At 47.2% G+C, this 17,067-nt stretch overlaps 1 protein-coding gene across 4 annotated transcripts in view; it reads left to right on the top strand.

Moving 5' to 3' along the window:
* The first annotated feature begins 6,567 nt into the window (after window positions 1–6,567).
* HOPX (HOP homeobox) overlaps window positions 6,568–17,067 on the top strand; it is a 22,212-nt gene continuing 11,712 nt past the window's right edge. Inside the window, exon 1 of one of the 4 annotated variants that reach the window (XM_006027770.2) lies at window positions 6,568–6,649. The gene's annotated coding sequence lies outside the window, so the exon portion shown is untranslated. The other 3 variants (XM_025209081.1, XM_006027768.2, XM_006027769.3) reach the window with 3 other exon arrangements.

Genomic DNA, 17,067 nt, shown 5'->3' with positions numbered 1-17,067 from the left:
GCAGGAATGTAACTTCCAAATTAAGAAAAGTGATTTTTCCACTGTATTCACCACCAGTACTCGCAAACACCTGGACTAGGGATAGAATAAACTGATATAAGCGATCAGAAACTGGTTCAAATTTCTAACACAACAGAAGTTCAGTGCACATGAACCACTTTCAAAATGGATGAAACTTGTTTAAGATAAACTATGATGGATGTAGTATCAGACTTAACTGACTTAGGTTAAATCAGTTTGTTGAACTTCTGTCCCAGATCCCCTCCAGATTCAAGTTAACACACAGTCTCCCAGCATCCCAATATGCTTTACACCTCCCCCACCTTTTGTAGGGCATGTGAGCTAGCCTTAGCTCAAGATGTCTGCCCCAGCAAAGCAGGAAGGTGTGTTCTAGCACCCCCTGGCTGCTGGCCTGAGCCACTGCAGACATTTCTGGAATTAAAAGTGAATGTCTGTTCACTTGCTTCTCGGTTCAATCCACACATCTTAGACTAACTTGTGAAGATTGACTTGATTAAATCAATTCAGCCTCAGCTTTTTGATTGTCTGTACTTAGTCCTAGGGTAATGTGTACACTTTTGGACCCCATGCTTCAAGAAAGATGTGGACAAATTAGAAAGAGTCCAGGAAAGAACAATAAAAAATAATTAGATCTCTGGGAAACATGAAAGGAAAGGTTGGAAGTACTAGTATTATTTACTCTGGAGAAGAGAAGACTGAGGGGGAAATTGGTAACAGTTCTCAAATACCTGAACAGTGGTTAAAAAATGGATGGTGATAAACTATTCTTTGTGGTTGCAGGGGACAAGGCAAGGAGTAATGGTCTTGAATTGCAGCAAAGGAAATTTAAGTTGGATATCAGGAAGAACTTCCTCACTTCGAGGGTGGTTAGATACTGGAACAGGCTATGTAGAGAGGTTGTGGAATCTCCATAAGGAAATAGCTAAAAGCAGGTTAGACAGACATTTGTCTGGGATGGTTTAGAAAGAGACGATCTCCCTGAAGGCCCTTTCCTCCCTACTTTTGTATGATTTTTACCATGTGGATGCCATAAGTGAGCTAGTCTACCCATGCCAGGCCCCTTTGACCCCTACATGTGGGAAACCACCTCTTCCTCTACCCACTTCATACACTAAAGGGTTACCTTATGCCTTGTCCAACAGTATGGCACTGGAAGCTCATGTTTTATAACCCCAAATGGTTATCATAGCTGTTGCTTTCAGCCTCCCAATTGTTTTCCTATTGATACCTTCTTTTAGCACTCTTGGATGGTATTCATTTACATATGCTTAATTTTTTATAAAGCATATTCTCTTATAAAGCAGGTCTCTTCCTGCTGCTCTACTTTTGTGGGGAGATTCACCCCTATACTGTGTGTACCCTGCCCCAACCCAGTGACACCCCAGGATTTACAGCTGCATTATATCACTGAAACAGCTCAAAGCAGCTGGAGAGCACCAATGATGCTGATCCATAATAACCAACCTACCCTGACTCTCATGTGCCCTGCCCTCACCATGCTATCCTGAAGTTCCATGGTTGAACCAAGAAACTTTCAATGGACAGAAGCATTTAACTCAGCTCTTGATATTATTCTAGTGGACTTTTAGTGGCAACTGAATATGCAGTCCCCTTGAACTTAGCCTGTCTTGGTAAGGACTATAGATTAGTCTTTAGGAACTGTTATTTAATGAAGGACTAACATGTGATCAAGGCAATTATTCAAGCAACATTGCCTACTGGTGAAGCAATGCTTTCAGGAACAGTGTGCTTATGTATAGGTAAAAATGTACCATAAATACTCCACAGAGCTGCAGGCACAATTACTATATATTAAAGCAAAGCAGCATCTAGAGTCCTGTTCTCCCCAGACCCTTTGCCTTCAAGCTGGCATCTGGGGCTGGGAAAAGAGACTTTCACATTTCCCTAACATTTACAACACACTTCCTCTGCTGTCCAATCACCCTGGGTCACTTGGCTAATTCTCAGGGCCCCTGGCAGAAGTCCAACTGCAGCAGTAACTGTGCCATTGCTTAAAGGAAACGTTTGTGTTCCTGTTTGCGGTTGGGAACTTCTTAACCCAATCCAGTTTGCTTTGTCTTATTTTGTTTGCAGCAAAGCAGTATTTCTATGGTCTCTTCAAGTGGGCCATAGCCCTCTTTCACAGAGCTGGTGGTATTTTCACCTCTGCTTCACTGCCTGAGTCTCTGGTTCAAAGTGCAGCTTCCTCCTGGCAAAGTCATTCACACTCATTGGGAGCTGTCCAGTGCCACCCTACCCAAGCCTGGGAGCCCCTGTGTCTTCAGCCACCCAGCTTGAATTGCTATCCCTCCCACGGCACACATTCTTGTACACATTCTCCCTAAAGGGGCAGAGCTGGACATGAACCAGCTTCACAGTCCTGAAGGGCCCTTTATTTAGACTGCAAAGGTACTTCCCCATGGACAGTTGACATGAGGTTCCCCCACCTCGTGGAAAGGGAGACAATGAACAGATGGAATTCACCTCTTTTGCATTTTTATTTTTACTAATTCATTTCCTCCCTTCCTCCAGAGCAATCCTATTAGTAATATTAGTGATACCTTTGAGTGATAGCCAATAGGAGATCTTCCCAATAGAGTTCTCACCCTACCTCCCACTCACACGTAGCTCCATGGGAGAAAGGGACCTGGGCCAATGTGACCTGTTCAAGGTCATAAAGGGTATCAGAATTAATCAGATATCACTTTCTTGTGGTCAGGGTTAAGATCTGCGTGGTCAGAGCCAGGACAAAAGCCCATTCTAATCTGTTAATCTGCTGCCAGGAAAGCAATTAAATGGGCATTGCCATTGTCTGCAGGAAGCAAAACAAAAACACATTAAAGACCTCAACAAGGATGATGCAGAGAGATGCTCTGGTAATGCTCCAGATGTAGTGAAAAACAGATTTCACTGTAGCCTAAGGCTCACCCAGTTCCAGAAGTAGCCACTGATTTCAATTGCCTGTAGTTTTTGGTGCCCACCTTAGGATCATGGGATCATAAGGCTGGAAGGGACCTCATAAAGGCATTCAGTGCAGCCCCCTGCTCAAGGCAGGATCTTCCCTGACTAAACCATCCCAGCCAAGTGTCCGTCTAACTTGCTCTTGAAAACTTCCAGGGATGAAGATTCCACAACTTCTCTAGGTAGCCTGTTCCACTGCCTGACTACTGGCATAGTGAGAAAATTCCTTCTAACCTCTTAAACTTCCCCTGCTGCATCTTGAGGCCATGACTTCTAGTCCTGTCCCCTACAGCCACAGAGAAAAGCCCATCTGTGATAGGGGGAGGTCCTGAGGCCATGCACAAAGCCAGCTTGTCCAACTGCCTAGGGCAGTCTGCTCTGTCTCACCTGCCATGACTTGATGTATAAAGAAAGATGTAATAATGCAGGAGGCTGCCCATTTTATGCCCTGATGCCAAAGGGCAGTATACACGGCTCCAGCCTTACCTACACCATACCCCGTGCCTTGCAGATGGCATCAAAAATCAAACTTCCCCAGCTCCCTTACTGAACTGTACCACTCGGCCTCTGGCCCAAATTTGGCCTTAGGTGTCCATAAACTTACCTTGGCCATTATGCATGTCCCCTCACTGGCGCCTAAATTCACACCCCCTCACTGGGGCCTAAACTCACACCCCCTCACTGGGGCTCACTCATCGAACTACTGGGGCCAGTCTATGCATAGTCCTTCACGCCCTGCTCGGAGCTTACACTGCATGCCCCTGCGCAGCCCTCCAGACCCACCTACGCAGACCCTACTCTATGCCTTCTCTGCACAGTCTTTCAGGTCCCCATATGGACCTTACTCTGTGTGGCCTACTACTTATTACATTGCAATTCAACAAAGATAAATGTAAGGTACTTCACCTAGGAAGGAGGAATCCCCAGCACACCTACAGGTTGGGGGATGTCCTCCTCAGCAGCTCAGAGGATGAGAGAGATCTTGGAGTCATAGTTGACTCCAAGATGAACATGAAACCAGCAGTGCAACGAGGTCATCAACAAAACCAATCACACCTTGTCATGTATTAGCAAATGCATGATCAACAGATCGAGGGACGTGATGCTCCCCCTCTATGCAGCGCTAGTCAGGCTGCAGTTGGAGTACTATGTCCAGTTTTGGGCGCCGCACTTCAAGAGGGACACGGAGGATCTGGAAAGGGTTCAAAGGAGGGCCACCCGCATGATTAGTGGTCTCCGTGAAAGACCCTACAAGGAGAGGTTGAGAGATCTGGATCTCTTCAGCCTATACAAAAGATGGCTGAGGGGTGACCTTGTGGCTGCCTATAAATTAATCAGGGGAGGACAACAGGCAATTGGGGATGCACTGTTTACCAGAGCGCTTCAGGGAGTAACTAGAAATAATGGGCACAAACTAGTGGAGAGTAGATTTAGGTTAGACATTAGGAAGAAAGTTTTTACAATGAGGGTGGCCAGAGTCTGTAATGAGCTTCCAAGAGAGGTGGTGCTGTCACCTAACTTGGAGGTCTTCAAGAGAAGGCTTAACAATCACCTGGCTGGGGTCATCTGACCTCGGTCCTCTTTCCTGCCAGGGGCAGGGGGTCAGACACAATGATCCATTGAGTCCCTTCTGACTCTATAATCTATGAATCTATGAATGAAACCCCTCATTGGGGCCACTCCTCTGCCCCCTCACTGGGGCCACAGGGCCTTACACCCCTCGGGTCTCAGGCCTGATGATAATGCCTGGACCCATGCCTGTCCCTACTCTGGGGTTACCCACCAGGTTGTTGGGGCTGAGGCTATAAGGCACCCCATGCTTACCTTTCACTAGGGAGGCAACTGGTGTGGCATTTCCTAGGAACCAACCCACCACAGGCAGCCCCACCACACCATCCATCCCTAGCAGAGTATAGGTTTAGGTCATGCCCCAGGACCAGGAACCTCCTGCCATCCCTGTAGTTCCTGCCCTGTACCTCCAAGATGTTATGTGAGCAGCAGCGCCAGCTGGGCAATGTTCCCCCTCTGGCTGCTTGCAGCAAACTGCTGGCCCTATTGCTCAAAGCCTGCTCTTATATCTAGCATCTGGGCCCTCCTCCCAATCAGGCAGCCTCCTGCTGGCCATGTGACTCCTGATTGGGAGTGTAGCCACCTGCAGGCTGGTCTGCTGTTTATTCTAACCCTTAAAGTGGCAGGCACCAAAGGTGCCCTGCCACACCATCTCCATCCTCCCTATAATCACCGCGCAAGTATTTGAAGACTATTATGAAATCACCCCAGGTTTCTCTCCTCCAGACTAAATAACCCTAGGTCTTTCAGCTTTTCCTCATAGGTCTGGTCTCCCAGGCCCCCCATCACTTTTGTTTTTCTATGCTAGACTCTTTCCAAACTGTCCACATCCTTCTTGAAGCAAGGGGCCCAAAACTGGGCGCAGTAGTCCAAGGGAGGCCTCACCAGTGCTGAACAGAGCAGAAGAAACACTTCCCTTGATTTGCAAGTGACACTCCTGTTAATACCTTGAGATGTCTTGGCCAGTGTTTCAGAAGGGCTGAGTACCCTTGATCCCAAAAGAAGCCACTGAGAGCTCCAGGTACCAAGACATTTCAGACTAGACACTCGGCATACTGTTGCCTAGACTCAGGAAGCACCCAAACTGGGCCATTTCTCAGTCTAGAACCCAACTGGAAAACTGCAACCTTGCTCCATCCAGTAGCTTTAATGGCTGTGGGTTTCTCAAAGGGGAAAATGGACACAGAAGTTTTCTCTTTTACATCTTCCCCTGAAGCTTGGTTCCACTGTTTTTCCTAGAACCGTCATTGTTTTCAAAAAGTCCAACCAAAAGGTCTCGCCTCCCAAGAGGTGCTAGGGGCTAGATGGCTCCTTCCTCATGACTGTGCTGAAAGACATAGCATTGCAAATGCGTCCCACCAGAAACAGTCCTGGGTGGCATTGTTTTGGAGGTAAAATCTACTCCCTGCTTTCTCCTGCCTTCAGGGGAGTTCACAGATGTTCTAGATAGATTGTGATTGTCTAATCTGACCTGATAAATGGATAGATCATCTCAGTTATGGATTCCTGCCAGAAGCCCAGCACTCATAGTAACAATCAACTGCTAATCCATGCTGCCTACAAAGGCCCTTCGGCTGACTCAGCTGCATGGACCAGCCTGTTATTGCAGAGGGCAATGCCAGGCTTCTGCCCATCCCCTACCTAACTACCTCAGTTGGCCCACACAGGGGCACTGGGGAAGGGATACCTACTGCCCAGTACAATGGAGTTCAGAATGCAAGCAAAAAAAGATCACACATGCACACACCCTGGGGTCAGAAGTACCATTGCAGCATGGTCCAGAGCCTTGCTGAGGTGTTGGGACGTACCGAGAAAACAAAAAATAGATTGAGCAGCTTTTGTTGTGAAGGCAGGGTTGCACCATCCCCACCCTTGTGGTGCACGTGGCATGTACACATTCCGTCCCTAAAGGAAGCAACCACTCGTTAATTAGGCAACCGTCAGAATGACACTCGCCATGGCACGCTGCCAGAGGAAACGCACAAAATCAACCGCCTGCTCTTTGAACTGTGGCACCATCTGACTACAAGCCACGCTGCTCACACGTCTCTCATCTGATCTACAGAACCGGCAGTTTGGGTGTATTTTCAGACAAAAGGTGATCATAAGCAGAAAAACAAAGATATTAGCTGCATCTTGGGATGTGTCTGCCAAAGTGAGTTGAATGCCAAACCTGAATTACCAGCAGAGAGAGTGACTGAACATCCAGCCAGCTACAGTGATTTTCAGACTGCCTGTGCTGCAGGTTTTTCAGGTACCTGCTTTGTCACACGCACATCCATACAAATAAGTGTGTTATCAGAGTCGTTGGCTTGCACAGCTACTTCATCAGTCTCACGGGACCTGTGCTTTGTAAGGACCAGATCACTTACAGCTCCAGGTGAGTGCAAAGCTCAATATCTGAACGCAAGGGATTCAGGCTGAGCCCAGGGAGGACCAAATAATGCTCCACTGATGCTCTGTCAGTGAGGGATGCAGAAGAATTGGGGGCAAAGGAACAGTACACGTCACTCTGCATAGTGCTACTGAGAGAAAGGGGCCAGGATATATCAGGGGTTTGCATTTATACTGGGAGGTTAAAATATGGGGAGTTTGCTCTACTTACTGCTGGTAGACTCAGAACATTATTTATTCTACCTTCACCAGATATTTTCTTAAAGGTATTGATATGTTGAAACTGGATGGAGACCAGTTTATATGTCACTTTTTAGGGGTTTATGTGTTCACTGACAAATCTGGCTTGTTTGTCATGGGACCAGACTGGACCACCCTTGTTCCAAAGAATAATGCCTAACTCTGTGCATATTCTATTGCTATCAAAACCCAGCAGTAAACAGTTTCAATAGGACTGCTTACAGAGTGAAGTACAATTCAGCCCAAGGACAGGGCACCAAACTGAGCCCTATTTCATGCACCTTTATTGAGCAGAGAAAGGGAATTTGCATGCCGGGGGTCTGTTTGACAAACTTGTTGTGGAAGGACTTTGATGAGTGTTGTTCTGGTTCTCTCAGGAGAAGGAAACAGGTAAGATCTAAAAATAACCATTTAAACATCCATAATCCACTGGCAACTGAAAGGTTGTGTTTGAAGAGCAGAGAACAGGGAAGTAAATGAGATGGAGCCCAGAAGCAGGTAGTAGTCAGTGTATAGATCAACAAACTATAAAATATTATCAGAGACTAAACTTTGAGAGGCTTTCCAAGGGGCCATAGCACCAGTAAATATTTACAGAGAGAACAGCCAAGCAGATAGTGCATCTATAAACTCAAATCAACAAGCTGAGGAAGCAGGCATTGTTTATTTTCTGGAACAGCAGCTGCTTGCTAGGTAGCTCATCTAGCTCAGAATTAACCTTTTTTTAAGAATAGGGCAATGAAACAGATGAATGCTTATCGTGATGGACCACCAGGTGGGAAACTACAGCTATCTTGTATTTAAATGAAAATACAGTGTTATCCCTTGCAGAAAGAGCCTTTAGCAATAGCCAGTAGATAGCAGGACAGTCCGGCCCTACATAAAAAGCTAATAGTTGCCAGGGAACTAAGTCAAACAGGTTTCAGAGAACTGGGTGTCTTTCCTGAGTGTCCTATCCTGGTCCTCAACCTTTTCTGTACCAGGACCCATTTGTAAATATTGATGACGAATCCTGACCCAGTGCCACACACTCCCGACCAGCTGCCCCCCAGTCCCAGCCCCCCAGTGTGTGGGGTAGGTGGGGGTGGGATGTGGCATGGAGTGCCGCAAGCAGCCCCTTGCAGGCTGAAACTCCATGTTTTTCTCCTTTAAAGGAGAATCCATTTTTAAAGTTTACAGATCCATTTTTAAAGTTTATTCATGACCCACTTTTGGGTGGTGACCCAGGGGTTGAGAAACACTGCTATAAGGGACAACCCTCTGAAGGGAGACTAAGCCCTAACAGGTCTTTCCTACCTCTTACAGCCATCATTCATCTGTCTGGAATTCTCTATATAGTCACAGGAACTGAGCTGCATGACAATACTACACTAAATGACTTTGTAGGGACAACTCATGTACCTGAAGTGAATAATGTGTGTTGGCAGGTTTAGAACTATAGCTTGAAGTTGGCTTTGAGATGAGAGATGATTTAAGTGTGGGGTTTATAAAGCAGCCAGCTTCAGCCTAACTGTTCAACCAGGGAGTTTCATCTGTGACTCAGTGGGAGTCAGGCCCACACTGGGTGCTTTTCAAAGTCGGGACCCTCGGGATCTAATTTTTCACTGCGAATTGAAAATATGTAGCTCTGTTGGAAATCAGGCTCTGCAGGCTTAATTCCTTCATTCATTCCTATGGCAATCATAAGGTAAATCTTATCAATATGACTGCAGACAGGTGGAAAGGGAACCCTGTTCTGTCAAAACCTTTCAAACTTTTATTTAAAAGAAATACTGTCAAGACAAAGCACTCTCACACATGATGATGATAGCAGCACCCACAATGTGTTAAGACAGAGTCTGCATGCAGCATTAGCATTCATTGCAAAGCCTGGGTCTCTCCTGCTTTGAATAGAGAACCCAGGACTTGCTCAGTCTTCTTTTCTTAGGAAACACACTCGTGCTGCTGGGTTTGATCCCAGTACCATGCTGTGTCAAGGCCACTGCCAGCGTTTCAGAAGCTGCTGAGCGAACACGGTGCTCAGAGCTGTGCTCCCTGGGAAGGAAGGATCAACTGGTGTTGGGTTTCTATTCTAAAGTGGGGCAGGACAACAAAACAAGCCTGCTGGTGAATGTGAGTACTGTACACAGCCTTATCCTGAAGAGGCCAGACTTTGGAGTGCTCTGTGACAGAGTGATTGTTGTCAGGTAGGTAATGATCTGCTGACATCGAGTGTATTTGGAAACAAGAGTGATAAGCTCTTGTGGTAGAGAGAGCACTGAGGGAGGGAGAGCAAGGGTGCGAATGGTGGTCTGAGGCAGGATTGTTTGCATATGCTTTAGGGGAAAGGAATGATTGCTTTATTTTCACTTTCATCCCTTAGATAAAAGCTCAAAGCTTAGTTAAGAGCATCAGCATGTCTTTTAGTGCAATAGGGTGAAATAGGTGAGAAGAGCTTTACTAAAAAATTTTTTAAAAGCCTATTGTGCCTACCCATGACTCCTGGCACACTAACTTGTTTTGCTACAACTTAATTCTAGCTGTGGAAAGCAGAGGCACTGGGGTGGAGAGTGCCTAAGCATACATGTGCACCCTCCATAACATGGCCTCCCTAGATTGCCGGGAATAAGGGCATCACCTAAGTGTGTTCCTTAAGACCTTGCAGAATACCTTCATCCTGTCTGGTGTGTGCATTCTTTGTAAGTCTTTTAAAACCTGAGGGAGGCATAGCTGGGAGCGAAGTCTCCCAAGTTCTGGTTCATTCACAGTATTTTAGTGTTGAGAGCACAGAAACACCAGAAGAGGGAGGAGGTTAGTCCCAGTGTTTATTGCATTGCTCTGGGACACTGGAGACCTGGATGCAGGTCCCACTGATGCCACAACCTGTGGGCACTGCCATAAGTGATGTTTTGTCTCATGATCAGCCACTGAAAGTACTCTACAGCCATGCCCTTATCGAAGAGCACAGTTGCAGAGTACTTTAAAGGGGCCAAATCCCAAGACATAGGGGTAATGAGGGTTCAGATGCAGGTGCTCCAAGGCAGAGTGCTTCCATTAACTTGTGTCAGTGTGAGCTGGGAGTAGGGTTGTGCTGATACAGCCCAGTCCTGCTCCCAGCTCTGTCTTTAGAATGGGGCGGGTAGGGGATGGAAGTGGAGGGAGCTCAGTCTGAGGGTTGCTATAACTCACGGTGCTTTGCGGGAAGTGCCATGAGTTACCGCGAACCCCTGGACCCAACAGACATTCGCTGTTGGGTTCCAGGCGTTGGAGCATTGAGCTGAAGTTTAGAGTGACAACAAGTCTATGGTGTATTGCAGGGGTTGTCAACCAGGTGTACACATACCCCCAGGGGTACTTGGGAAGGCCCTAGGGAATATGTGCAGGCAGGTGGGGATGGAGCGCTGCCACCCGCTATCCTGTGCTGTCGCCTCCCAGGAACAGGGCCAGGGGGGCGAGGACAGTGGCTCCCCTCTGTGGGCTGTACAGGTACCACCCACCCAGCCGGACGTAGGGAGAGGGAGCTCACATGTGGCGGATGCCACTGCCACCCACTATCCTGTGCTGCTGATGCTCTGCCCTCCATCCCCTGCTCCACGTCCAGTTGCTGGGGGTACACTTATTTAAAAAGGTTGAAAACCCCTGGTGTATTGCCATGAGCAAGTCACTTGCAGTGGCTCAGTCCCCCTTTCTATACACAGAAGAGAAAATAGCACTGCCATGCCTCTCAGGGGCTTAAATGGATAAACAGGTTAAAGGCTGCAAGGTGTTCAGATCCTACACCAGTCCAGATAAGCAGATAAATAGTGGCCCATAAGTGACTCCACGGAAGCAGCGTAAATCCAAATACCAAGGTACATGGGTTTACTTGAAAGTCCCATCGCTGCTACTAGGGGCTGAGTTTATTCAAACTCCAAGGGATTGGCCTGATGTTTGTTTTTAAAGCCTCAATAATTGGAAGCTGTTTGTCCTTGTTACAAAACTCTAGTCACTTTGGCACATTTCTGAACACAGAAAGCTGCCTTCTCTTTACCAGAAGCCCTGGGTAGAATTAAATGCTGCTATAGGGCAGAACTCACCTATGCTAGCAGAATTCTTGTAAACTACCTGCCTGAGAGAAGTGCACTGAATTTAGTGGTACCCTGCCAGCCGAGGCGGGGTAAGGTTAGCCAGGTCCCTGGGCAAATGTAGCTTTATAAGCTGGCATGTGCATGGTGGGGCAGCGGGCTTTTGTGCTGTGGTTTTACTGTGAAATGGCTTCCAGACCAGTGTCAAATCCCACATTAGTAAATCAGTCTGGTACAGGGACAGCTGAAAATCAAAGGCCCAAATCTCATTAATGCTGAGTGCCCTTTCTCAGCACGTGCAGCTCCCAGGGCTGAAGTGTGGGTGCTCAGCCAATACAAAGTGGCTCTCAGCACATGGCCTCCATTGCAAAGACAAATAGAAACGTTTCACCTCATTGAGAGAATTTTTTCTTGTGACACTAACTGCCCCATTGTGCCCTAATGTGGATACATAACTGCATGAGAGAAATCCCCGTGGGGCCAGCTATGAGCATCTTATTCCTTTTCCACTCACCCTTCAAAAAGGCAAGCTCTCAGTAAAACCAGGGGGTATTTATCAAATAAAGACTGAGAAGACACTGAAGCTCCTCAGCTCAGGTGACTTGGCAATTGGCATCACTACCTGGGAATCAAGTGGCCCAGATTCTCAGTTGGTGTCAATCAGTGCAGTCCCACTGGAGTCCATAGAGCCAGATCCTGGTGAGTGCTCTCTGGCCTGCCTATGTTGGAGGCATGGTTTCTGAAGTCTCTGAAGTGATGCATTCCATACTTATACAAAAACCCTTTATTGCTGAATTGTTTGTTCCTTATTGGTGACATACTCCTGTTACTCTGACCTGATCACAGCTTCTCAAACAAACGAGAACAACTACAACAAAAAAAACAACCCTTTTTTTCCAATGTTCCCAATATTTAAAAATAAATGGAATTTTCCACAAAAAAATAATACTTTTGCAAGCTGTTCCTTTCCTTTTTTTCCAAAAAATTTCAAGACACTTTAAATAAACAAAAGATTTAGCCTGTTTATTCTGATACTGATTTTGCTGTTTTTTCCCCCAGTTCACAATTTTGATTGGTCAGGCTAGACCACTGATTCTCAACTAGGGTTCTATGGCACCATGGGGTGCCATGAGATCCTTTAGAGGATACCGTGCAACATTAGCACACTATTAGGTGTGCAAACACCACACACACACGATTCACAAAATAAACCCAGAGATTTTAAACAGCCATCCACAATGTCAATACCATTCTGATCTGTCATGGTCTTTTTGAGTTCTTTGCAACAAAATAATTGCTCTATTGTTTTTCTATAGTCAAAAAAAAATGACAGGCTAAGAGCTGGCATTTTCCAAGGGGTGACTTGAGTCTAAAAATCTTAAGACTCACTGACCTAGTCATATGGGACTATTTAACCTTTAACCAGATGACGGCATCAACAGTGCCCTTCTCTGTGTGTTTTGCCTCTGATAAATTGAAGAGTGTTTTTGGTGTTTGGTTGTTTTGTGTGAAGGTTCTTCCTCAAGTTTTTAGGAACAGATTAGACAAATACTAACCTAGGATGGTTTAGATAAGGATGATCCTGCTTTGAGCACAGGGCTGGGCCAGATAACCCCAGAGATCCCTTCTCACCCTACCTTCCTTATGATTTTTATTTGAAAATATATTTTTTTTAAATACTGCAGCAATTCAGTCAACAAAAAGAGGGAGCAATACGAAAAGTAATGAAACAAAAACATTAAGATTTGCCCAACATTCGACAAAATTGAAACAGCTGTTTTAACACCAAAAATGGAAAGTGGCCATAAAATGGGAACCAACCCTACCATTATGAAATGTCACCTGAAATAACAAACACTTCATTGCAGTTTTATGGATGTCAACTCTGTGACTGCAGCATCAACCATCTGGGCTCCTGAGGCAGGATATAGTGGGGGGTGCAAGCCATGTGTTAAGCTTAGATTGGATACATCACAGACGATCAGCAAAGCTCCCAAATCCACCTTGATATGTGCCAATGCAAGTCATGTATTCCCATTCTCCACCCTGCTCGGGACTACATGTTACAGAGAATGCTAGCTTCAAGCACTTCTCCAAATTTGAGGGTGTCTTAATGATACTGGTTGAGTGCCCACGATCTCTTAAACTACATGAAGCACAATGTCACAGCACAGCCTTGTCCAGGGGACGAGAGCACAGACCTGACAGCAGCTTGTGCAAGCATTCCTCCACTCCTGGTGCTGACGGAGCCATGTCCGCCCTAAAGCAATGGTGGGAGAATTTCAGAAAATCCCCTAAGAAGCCACATCCACCATGCACAAGGATTCTTTGCCCAGCAACAGGGCGGGAGACAGACATGTGAGCACCGACCCTGTGATTATGGCATGTCTCCAAACAGCAACCCTATTAGTTCAGGGGATGTGGTAACAGCCTCTCCCCATGTGCCGTTCAGACCAGTAGCAAACAATGAACAAAAGTCACAGCCCTGGGGAACCCTGGGCCATCAGCTGATGTAAGGGTAATCCTTTTCCACAGAAATTGTCTTCCTTAATGAGCTGCCTCAGGAGCCCAGTAATTCACTGGAGATTGTCAAGGGAAAATAAATGGCCATAAAGATGAAATGATGGCATTAATATGCATGACTTGAACCTCATTTGCAAATCACTGTATTTAGAATGAACACATTTTAAAGAATTCCATATTTACTGAGCATCATCCGCAGGCCCAGCATTGTAAAAAATAAAATGGTGGCACAGCCCCTGCATAATGGGACTTCAGTCAAAATCAGACAGAAACACACGAGATGGGCCCAGGTTATGCAGATCCAGACTTTCCCCAAGGCGCAGAAGCTGGGTCTCATCTCTGCCTGAACAACGCATTCAGTGTATGACACAAGACCCAGTCTGGGAACGGTGGGAAAGCTATGACAGAGGCAGATTAGTGCTGGTCAGCAGGGTTGTTACAGATGAGACCTGAACACAGAGCAGGAGGTGACTCAGGCTGGGGAGGGGACAGGGTGTGGCCTGAGAAGAGACGTGGGCACCGGAAAGGAAACAGATGACAAAGCATCCATGTTTTGGGAGGGAGAGAAGGGCAGGGGCTGTGGGAGGAAAGAAGGTGAGGGAGTTGAGGGAGGCGTGAGCTGGTGGCCAGCAGATATCATACACATAACCAGCTTGCCCAATGCATGCTCATAGCTGACAAACTCATAAGACCTGCCCTGTCCAGCTGCCTACTGTGTTCCCAGAGTGGCCCAACCAGATACTGGGGAACAGTGACACAACCCAACTAAGCAAATGGCAAGCACAGGGGGAAGGGAGGTCCTGGCATATCTTCATGGTACACCACCTTTCTGTCCATAGGATCATCCCTGCAGCCTCTTTACAGAGCTGGAGAATCCCAAAGCAAGGGGAAAACAGATGCAGATGAAGACAGGGTGGTCAGAGCTATGGTTATAGGGGAAGGGGGTTATAGAGGCCATAAAATAGAAGGACCCAGGACAGGAGGTGGAGGAAAGATGGTGCAGGGGCAAGGGTTAGTTTGGAACTCAGAAGACTTCAGATTGGTTCCCTTCTCTGCCACAGGCTCCCTGCGTGACCTTAAGCAAGTCAGTTAGTCTACTCGGTGCCTCATTTCCCATCTGTGAAATGGGCTTATAGCATTAGTCGGCCTCAAAAGGGTGTTGTGAGGAAAACACGCTAAATATTGTGGGGGGTTAGGGACTATAGCAGTGGGGGTAGAAGGACAGATAGACAGGAGATATCACTTTGCTGCCTGGGGAGATGGAAAGAAAAATGTTGCTTTGATTTTCCAACACTATAACCAGGCAGCCTGGGGAGGCCAAATTCACCTGTGATACAATGTAAAGCAGCCTCCTTCCCCTGCTGGACCCTTACACCGGGAGCTGTGGAGGGGAGATGGTGTAGAGCCAGCCACCACTCACATCACCCAGTGATCATTCCACACCAGTGGAGACACCAAGGGGACAATTAAACTAGCCTTGGGGCTGTCTACGCTGTGTGAAGGGGCTGTGCAGGGGCTGAGGCTCCAGCCTCCAGCACTTGGCACATGGAGTATAGCAGGCTTTCCCATGGCAACAAGGTGTCTTCAGACCACCAGCACTTCTCCCAAGTGTGCACTGCCCCTATGAACATACAGCAGGTGTCCAGCCTATACTCCGGCCTGGCCTGTGCTCAGTGCCTTCCTATCTCCACGTGGTCATCCCTCTCCATCACCATCCAATCAGAGGTGGTTTATTCTGCTGCTTAAATCCCATGCTAAATCCCTGATTTTGAGAAGCTGGGTCTGGGTCATTGGGCACAACATTTCTCCTGCCCAAGTCAGTCTGTGTGCCTGCTGAGCACTCGGCATGTGTCACAGGGGTTTGTGGGCCAGTGGAAGCCCTGTGCAAAAAGCTCAACAGTCGCACTGTGTAGGATGCTGTCTTTCCTGTGGCTGGAAAATGCTTGTAAAATCATGCCCCTAGCTCTGCATGTCACTGCTAGTGACACACACTGTTAGTGCGTGCACATGTGTGACTACAAAACAGCAGGGGAGGGTGGGGCAGTTCCTGAGTTTTTGCAAGTAATGACGTTAGGTTACAAGGATTGCTTGAAAAGGCAGAAGCAAGCGAGTTATTTGTTCACCCAGGTCTTTGTTTGTTTCCTACCAAGGATTAACAAAGTGGTCACACCATGGTGCATCCCCGGAGGGATGTGGGCGATGACTGTCACAGACACATGAAAGCAGCTGTCTGTTTAAACATCACGTATTACAGCTAGTGCTCAGCAAATGAGTAATTCATTATCGAACATTGCACAACTAGCATGCAGACCTACTTGGAACCACTTTCCATATTGCCAAATGGTTATTTTACTAGCAAATGCAGTTTTCAGTAGAAGCTGTGCCAATGGGCATGTCCATAATATTTGTAGTGAGGACAGAGTTCGGAATTCATTAAGGGTCTGTCTGCCACTTTGGGGGATTAGTTGTAAATTAGCTAGCTTTCGGTATGGAGGGTGGCATAGGCTGTGAGCCCTCTCCATGTCCGAAAGCCAGGCAAATGCTTGTGTGGCTAATCCTGTCACTGCTCTGCTAGCAGTTCATGCACCCGATGATTAAAACCAGAGCAAGTGTATCCTTCCAGCAATCACACCAGTGGCTGCAGTGCATAGGTATGCTAAGAAGAGGGGCAATTTTTTTAAAGCACCTACATAACTCAAGAACCTTCTTCCTGTGCGGGCCGGGAGCGGTCCGAGGCCCTTGGGGGTTTTTTTCGCACGGTGGGCTGTGGCCAGCAGCCCGGACACGCTGGGTCGGGGAAGGCAGGCGGCACGCTAGAATTAGGCACGGACGCTTAGCGGTTGATTTAAGATTATTTTATTTACACCGAAGATGGTTGCGGTGCAGGCAGGAAAAGAGAGGCGGACTAGAGTTCCTTCACGTGAACCTTCTAGCCCAATCCAGTTGAAAGCTCTAAACCGCGAGCCTGTCGTGTCAACCGAAGAAAGTAACTCGAAGCAAAGAGCTCTGAATACACTCACACTAAGTTTGCTAGGCTCCGTGGAACTTGCGCGCAGGGAAGGGTACGTCGAGGGATCAGGCGGCGACGGGGAGAGGTGAGAGGCTGATCAGACCCCTATAGCCTTCTAGATATACACGCTGGGTCCGATAGGCTCCGCAGCGCTTAGAGATCTTCACGAGATGTGAAGTTCTCCTCCTCCAGATGGTTGTGGAGTCCTCCCTTGCAGGGTTCTCCTCCAGAGTTCTCCAACTTGGGCGGAAACCACTCAAGCCTCTTATACGGCTAGCAAGCCAATCGCTAGCCGCCCCGCGGGAA

This window comes from Alligator sinensis, unplaced genomic scaffold (genome assembly GCF_000455745.1).
Source record: "Alligator sinensis unplaced genomic scaffold, ASM45574v1 scaffold989_1, whole genome shotgun sequence".
NCBI lineage: Eukaryota > Metazoa > Chordata > Crocodylia > Alligatoridae > Alligator > Alligator sinensis.
This window is presented reverse-complemented; position numbering and strand designations above follow the sequence as displayed.